The 8,280-nt window shown below is 46.7% G+C and overlaps 1 pseudogene; it reads left to right on the top strand.

Moving 5' to 3' along the window:
- The first annotated feature begins 2,950 nt into the window (after nt 1-2,950).
- Nucleotides 2,951-7,465, top strand: LOC129394480 (large ribosomal subunit protein eL21-like; annotated as a pseudogene).
- Nucleotides 7,466-8,280: the final 815 nt, after the last annotated feature.

Genomic DNA, 8,280 nt, shown 5'->3' with positions numbered 1-8,280 from the left:
CAGTAAGGCTTTGTTCTAATTGTGTCACAGGAGCATTGAGGAGGACAGAAGCAGCAAGTGTGACCTCCCCCTTGGCCATCAGAGGCACAGCTCTGCCCAGCTGCAGGCCACCTGCAGGCAGACCATGGCTCTCTGACACTCTGCATTTGAAAGCAAGTCTACAGTTGTCTTCCAAAGTGCTGACTCTTTTGAAACATCATCAAAAAGAAAAAAGAGGAGAGATTGGAAGAAAAGCTGTGAGATGATGGAGGCCTGAGAGGGAGAACTGAAGAAGGGTGGAGGACCTCAGGCCAGGGCCAAGAGGGGACGTTGCCGTCACCAGCACTTAAGCCAAGTGTGGGCAGGAGCAGGGGCTTGTGGATGTCCCAGCTCAGACAGTGCTGCCCTCTTGCACAGTCCCTCAACATACAGGTGGGGAGTGTGACCGCCTGTGCCAAGGTGGGCAGGAAGGGGAACTGCCTCCTATCAAGGTGTGGGAATTTCCTCCTATGTAAGGAAGTGGAGAACCTATTATTTTTGCTACAACAATATTGTCCCTTCTCATCTTGTCTCCCTCAAATAGATGCTGGGATCCTGGCCAGGAGGTGCTGTCTTCCGGTTTTCTGTCTGTCCCTGGGCTGGAGTCTCAAGTGACAGGACAGGACACCTGGCAGACTCCTGAAAAACCCTGGCATGCCTGCAGTGTGCCCTGAAATGGACGCTGCCTTCCTTGCAACGGGGACACATGCTCCTTTCTCTAGAGTTACAGTGTCTTCAGGCTTTTCATCTTCATGGTGGTCAGTTTTTACCTTTAAGTTATTAATTTTCTTACAACATTTAGCATCTTGGCAGCAGGCTGTGATGCTTGAGTGGTGCTCACACACTGAGTTCTTAGACCTGATAATGCTTATTTTAAAGTTGCAAGGTCTACTACATTGACCCGAGGAATAAAAATTAAATCTTAAGTTCCCCCAGTTGACTGATAGAACCCTCTCTTGGCCAAAGGGCCCCAGAGAAACCTTAAAAACTGAGCTCCTGGCCATGATGGGATGGGAGGTCAGATACACTTCAGCATGTCCCTTCCATATTAACCTTTAGCCAGAACTCTTTCCTAAGGAGTAAGCAGAAACCAGCTCTGGCAAACAAGAAATGCAGGACTCATTCCTTTATCATCTTTAGCCAATCATCTGAGGCCGTGGCTGGACTCACCCTACCTCTTTGCAGTTTTGGAGTGACAGTCACCAGCTTCACAGTGCATCCTTCCTAAAACGGACCACCGCCTCTGGACCAGTTTTGGCTGGCTCACAGAGGATGCACAGTGAGTGGTTTGTGGCCCCTCCTTCGCCTTTTGATGTCACAGGCTAAAAACTACACCCTCGCATGAACACGTGACCCATGAAGAGGCATGAAACTCAATGGCACATTCACATTTCTCCTTTCATAAATATTCATTGTTCCTCCTGTGGTTTATTGAATATGTATGTTCTGCCACTCCATTCAGCATAAATTCCACACAGAATACAGTCACTCCTTCATATCCACGGGTTCTGCATCCATGGATTCAGCGAACCTCGATTCAAAAACATTTGAAAAAAAAGAATGATTGTGTCTGTACTAAACGTACAGATTTTTTCTTGCCATTATTCTCTGAACAATACAATATAACAACTATTTACATAGCATTTACATTGTATTAGATATAGGTAATTTAGAGGTGATTTAAAGCAATCTTGTCCAACCTGTGGCCTACCCTCCAACACAAATTTGTAAACTTTCTTAAAACATTATGATTTTTTTTTGTGATTTTTAAAAGCTCATCAGCTATCGTTAGTGTTAGTGTATTTTATGTATGGCCCAAGACAATTCTTCTTCCATTGTGGCCCAGGAAAACGAAAAGATTGGATACCCCTGATTTAAAGCATGTGGAGGATGTGTGTAGGTTATATGCAAATACTATACTTTCATATATAAGGGACTTGAGCATCCGGTAATTTTAGTGTCCAAATCACCAAAACCCTTCCAGAGGAGGAGTTTTGGGACCAATCCCTTTGAAGATACCAAAGGATAATTGTATTTCTCTGATCACTGGTCACTAAAAAGTGTAGAGATTTCTCCGCACCAACCATTCCTTCAGCAGATAACAGCTGGGTGTCTCCTAATTCAATTCCATTCTGAAACTCTCTACCCGGACAGTGTCAGACCTCACAGATTAAGGGCTCAGTCCCACCAGACTGTCCCTGCTTCAGATGCCAGTCACAAGTAGTAAGTTGTGACCTGTGCTTCTGCCCAACTGGCTGCAAATCAGGATTCCCAGCATCCCCTCCTCAGGTTTGATTAATTTGCTACAGTGGCTCACAGAGCTCAGGGAAACACCTTACTTACACTTCTTCATTTATTACAAGGGATATTTCAAAGGATGAAAATGAAGAGGCAGATGGAAGAGGTGCGCAGGGTGAGGCATCTGGGAAGGGGCTCAGAGCTCCCACACCTGCTCCAGACACACCGCCCTCCAGGCTCCATGTATTCAGATATCTGGGAGCTCTTCAAACCCTGTCCTTGCGGGTTTTCACTGAAGCGGCATTACAGAGGCATGATCAACCACATCATTGGCAATTGGTGATCAGCTCAACCTTCAGTCCCTCTCATCTCCCCAGAGGTTGGCAGGTGGGGCTGAAAGTCCCAACTCCCTAATCCCGCCTCTGTCTTTCTGGTGGCCAGCCCCCATCCTGAAGCTCTCCAGGGTCCCCAGCCACCAGTCATTTCATTAGCACACAAATGACACTCTTAGTACTCTGGAGACTCCAAGGGTTTTAGGAGCTTTTTGCCAGGAAATGGGGACGGGGATGAAGACCAAATATCTATCTCAAAATAGCACAGGAATCTAAATTTGTAACAGGCTTTCTAACATGCAATTTGTTAAGTCATTGCATGACTTAAAAATAAGCTATTCGAAAGCTTTAGAAAGCTATTCGGAGGGAAAAGTTGGTGGGTGTTCATGAAAAGATATGGATGAGGCTGTTCATTTCAGCCTTATTTATTTGTTTATTTATTTATTTATTTTTTGAGACAGTCTCACTCTGTTGCCTAGGCTGGAGTGCAGTGGCACAGCAATGGCTCGCTGCAGCCTTGAAATCTTGGGCTCCAGTGATTCTCCTGCCTCAGCCTTCTGAGCAGCTGGCACCATATGAGTAGGCTCCTATGCCTAGCTAATTTTTATTTTTTTATTCTTTGTAGCGACGAGGTCACCCTGTACTGCCCAGGCTGGTCTTGAATTCCTGGGCTCACATGATCCTCCCACCTCAACTCTCAAAGTGTTGAGATTACAGGCGTAAGCCACTATGCTTGGCCTCAGCCTTATTTGTAATGACAAAAGAAAAACAATCTGATCCATCCTATAAACTAAAAATAAAATCCTAAGCCACCTGCACTGACTGAACAGACCCCCTCTTGGCCAAGGGAATCCCAAGCCTTGTTACACTCCTTCCCTTTTGGAGTTTAGGTGCAACTGTCCAGCATTAACATTAGAGATCCTAATACTGACAAGACAGATTCTGTGTCAATAAAAGACCAAATTATAAAGAAGACCTAAGGCCATGCCAGGTGAGGGTTTAGTCAGGCCTGCAGGCCATCAACCTTGCTACATAGCATCCTTAACTTAAAACATGCCTTTCCGCTGACATCAAATTTTAGAGCTTACTCCTTTAACCAACTGCAAATTAGAGAAACTCTGAATCCATCTATAACCTGTAAACCCCTGCTTCAAGATGTCCCACATATTCGGGTCACACCAATGTACATCTTCCATGTGTTGACTTATGTCTTTGCCTAGAACTCTTTCCTCCTCAAAATATGTACAACCAAACTAACCCGAGTGCCTCGGGAGTGCTTCCTCAGGCCCTTCAAGACTGTTTCCCCAGGCCACTGTCACTCATTCACTCATAGTAAACCTTTTTCAAATATTTTACAGAGTTTGGCTTTTCCATCAATAATCCATGTCTGAGAACTCTTAAATCAGCGTTCCTCAATTTAGATTATCTATTTGCTCCTGTCACTGTTTTTGACATACCCTGATATGACCTATGCTTTTACCTAATTCTTCTTGCACATCCGCAGAGACATGTTCTGTCAGTGTTGCCTCCCAAGTGTATCATGCATCTGTCCACTTGCCGCCATCTCTCTGCTACCCCCTTACTGGGAGTCCTGTCCCTCTTACTTGATGGTAAGTGCTTTGTGCTTCTTACTTCTTGACGGTAAGCGCTTGCGAATGGTGCTTCTTCCAGCCAATTCTCTTATGCAGCAGCCAAAATCCCGTTATGGAAAAACCAAGCTTCTTCCTGCTACACAACTTTTTTACTAGCTGCAAATTCAGGACAGCCAGCGTCTCATTAATTACTCAGGTCACAATTCCTATTTTTACATCAGAGGACCCTTCAATGGCTGACGTCCTGTGCAGTGCTGGCCCCTCCACACACACAGCCCCTTCCCTGCGATGTCACCCTCATAATCCTGGTAGCTATGTGCCATCAACTCATTTATTTCTTAATAAGAGCTTTAGTGAGACGTCATTTGCATTTCAAACAATTCACCACTGAAGTGTACAATTCAGTGGTTGTTAGTATATTCACAGAGCCGTGAAGCCATTATCCAGTCAATTGCAGAACATTTTCAGCATCCTGAAAGGATGCTCCCCATCCCTTCCAGACCTAAGCAACTGCTCATCTACTTTCTATTTCTACGAATTTGCCTATTCTGGACATTTCCATGAATGGAGTCATTTATGAGACGGGCTTCTTTCACTGAACGTGCTGTTTCTGGCGTTCACCACGGTGTGGCATTTCTCACATGTGAATGTCGCATTGTGTGGATGGAGCACGTGTTGTTTATTCACTCATCAGTCGGTGAATATTTGGGTTGTTTCCTCTTCTTGGCTATAATGAATGATGCTGCTAAGAACGTTTGTGTGCACGTTTCTGTGTGAACATGTTTTCAAGAGTTGTGCTCTTAATACATTTGAGGAAGTTTTGGTGGAAGAGACCACAAAAAATGGCATATACATCTCAGCCTTCTGTTTATATAGAAAATATTTCTTGAAGGATACATTAAAAATTCTAGCAGCATGAATGTCTCTGGATAGTGGGCCTTGGGCTAGGTATTATTTAAGAATTTACTGATTTTTTGCATTAAAGAGAAAATATTACTATTCTAATTAAAAATATTATAAGGAAGTAACATGCCACACTTTGCCTAGCTTGGTTTGCTAGTTCCACGGTCACTGGCCTGGCATGCCGGGCCCTGACCCTTCCTGCCTCACTCTTGGATTTGCCATAGAAGCACCTGCCATTTGCGCTCCTGCATATGGAATCTGTTCGCTCCGGCTTCAAGCCTTGTGCATTTGTCTTCTGCCTGGACGACACTTCCATCCACGCCTCTGAGAGACCGAACACTGCTCACCTTTCCCACTCGCCTGGGGAGCCTTCCCTTAATCCTCGAGACTAAATTCTCTCAGACACCGCATGCCATCACTCTCCTCATTCTTACCCTCATGTTGACTCCGTGTGTGTGTGTGTGTGTGTGTGTTTGTGTGTGTGTGTGTTAGAGCTGTGTGGTGCTCCTCTTGGAAACACTTTCTGAACCCATCTGCAGGCTTGCTGCAGGAGCTTCAGAAGGCACATAGGGAGAGGGATGCTGGAGTGAAGAAGGTCTCTTTATTGGATGTTTTCTTTCTAATTTCAGGTGGTGACTTTATGCTTGGTGGATCTGAAGCAACATCCTCAAGCACAAAATCATTTTTATGATGTAAAGATCCATCTGGGGGAGCACCTGGCACCTGTCAAACACCACCCAGCTCCGCCTAGAACCGGGCTGTGTTTGACCCTGCTCTCTCCTCAGACTGTGCTCCATGTGGACACCTGTGGCTAGCTGGGTGAGGGGGAAGACTGCGGGATGAAGAGAGAAGGAGGAGGCAGGAGAAATGCACCTGGGCATGCTGCCACCCCAGGCACGCACGTGAAATCTTCGTGGATGGGCAGGAAATGCCCATCCGTAGTAGCATAGTAAGCAGCATAGGGATAAACAAAGACCACTCAAATGAGAGACGCAAAGGCCCCAGCAAGGGAGTCAGCCATCTCCAGTTGCATTTTGGTAGAAATTTCCAGGCAGGCAGAGGATGGGAAAAGTTCACAGTGGAAAAAGAGGAGGCTCCAGGTGCACTCCGAGTGGAGGCTGTTGGCTTGGGGAAGCTGGGGTGGCTGACCAGAAACGGGGCCTCCTGTGTGGTCAGTTAGGGCAGCAGATTTTCTGGTTGGTTCTAAGTTGGAAGCTGGGACAAAAATTAGGGAAGCTGTTATTAGTCAAGTTCTGGCTGTTTTGGGCTGGTTGTTACAGGGCGGTGTTAGGCTCCCTGGATTGACTGGAGATAGCGGGCTGGCTTCCTGCAGGTCTGACTTCTAGTGGGCTGGCTTCCTGGGCTGTTGCTGCAGATCCCAGGCTGGCTTTGGGGCTGGTTGCTGCAGATTATGGCTCAGAGTTTGATTTTTGTATGTAGTCTTGCCACTGTCATTGTATATTCAGTCTCTCACAGGTCAGCTTATCAGCACCTGCTGGGCCACTCCAGGGCTTGCTACTTCAACCAAGGGATGGGTCTTGCAGATCTACCTTGCTAGCCCCCATTTCAGATGTGACGCTCGAGTCCTAACAAATGAAGGGCACATGTGTGGAGGCAGCTAATAGCACAGAGCCAACTTCTAGGAGAATAGGACGAGAGAACATAAAGATGTATTGAAAACCATAACTCTTGAAAACCGTAAAATCTCAATCCTCAGGCAGTGTCTGAAATAATCACAACAAAAAATTCTTTATAAGTACAGAAAACCCACCTTTTGGCCGGAACCGCCATCTTCCAGTAATTCGCCAAAATGACGAACACAAAGGGAAAGAGGAGAGGCACCCGATATATGTTCTCTAGGCCTTTTAGAAAACATGGAGTTGTTCCTTTGGCCACGTATATGCGAATCTATAAGAAAGGTGATATTGTAGACATCAAGGGAATGGGTACTGTTCAAAAAGGAATGCTCCGCAAGTGTTACCATGGCAAAACTGGAAGAGTCTACAGTGTTACCTAGCATGCTGTTGGCATTGTTGTAAACAAACAAGTTAAGGGCAAGATTCTTGCCAAGAGAATTAAGGTGCGTATTGAGCACATTACACACTCTAAGAGCCGAGACAGCTTCCTGAAACACGTGAAGGAAAATGATCAGAAAAAGAAAGAAGCCAAAGAGAAAGGTACCTGGGTTCAACTGAAGCGCCAGCCTGCTCCACCCAGAGAAGCAATGGGAGAACCAATGGCAGAACCAATGTAGAACCAATGGGAAGGAACCTGAGCTGCTGGAACCTCTTCCCTATGAATTCACGGCTATTATGCCGTGTTAAAAAAAAAAAAAAAAAGGCCTCTGGGCTGTAAAAAAAAAAAAAAAAAAAGTAGAGAAAACCCAAAAGGAAATAATCTGTAAAGAGGCAAAACCAGCAAAATCAAGGGAGACTGAGAAATTTGAACCACAGCAACGGGACCCCACGGGATCCTAGCGTTGAGACCTTAAAGGGACCCTCGAGGACCTATCTCTAACCACAGCCTCCAGGCTGAACCTTTCTCACTGCCTTGGGGCCCTGACTGCACCAGGACCCGTGCACGGCTTAGCCCCTGCAGGAAGCCCAGGGCGTCCTGCTGGCCTTTGGTGCAGAGTCCTTGGATGGAGCAGTGGCTGTGGCTGACTGCAGACGGCATGGCCTCATGCACTTTCTGTGTTAAATGCATAGGCGGTGGAGTGGAGAAGAAAGTGACTGGCAGAGAATGACAGATGCCCTCTCCCTGGTCTGCTGCTTCTCAGAGGAAGGTCTGCTGGGGTGACTAGGGGAGGAGGAGGCATGGCCCTGAGGCCTCCCTGCCGGCCACTCCAGGTGCTCCCAGCCCCCTAGCCTCCGGGCCCCACAGGTCCCTGAGCACCTTGCTGGGAGATCCCTGTGTCCTGGCAGTGGTGACAAAGCTCCTAAAGCCTACCTGTCAAAACTCCCAGCTCTGTGTTCAAGTATGTTTTTCAAAAAACATTGGAATGAAACTGGTAGGGTTTGCATGATCCTCGCAGTGGAGAAAAACGTTAATGACGTTGCTGGTTGGAGCCTGTGAGTGCAGCACCCCCTGCTCAGGACACACAGGCATTGGTGCTGCTGTTGCCAGTCCTGTCCCAGCCTAGCTGCCTTAGAGAGGTGCTGGAGGGTCAAACTCTGCAAAACTGCAGTTTGCCGCTG

This window comes from Pan paniscus, chromosome 19, assembly GCF_029289425.2.
Source record: "Pan paniscus chromosome 19, NHGRI_mPanPan1-v2.0_pri, whole genome shotgun sequence".
In the NCBI taxonomy this organism is placed as follows: domain Eukaryota; kingdom Metazoa; phylum Chordata; class Mammalia; order Primates; family Hominidae; genus Pan; species Pan paniscus.
The sequence above is the reverse complement of the archived record's forward strand: the minus strand, read 5'-3'. Positions and strand labels throughout refer to the sequence as shown.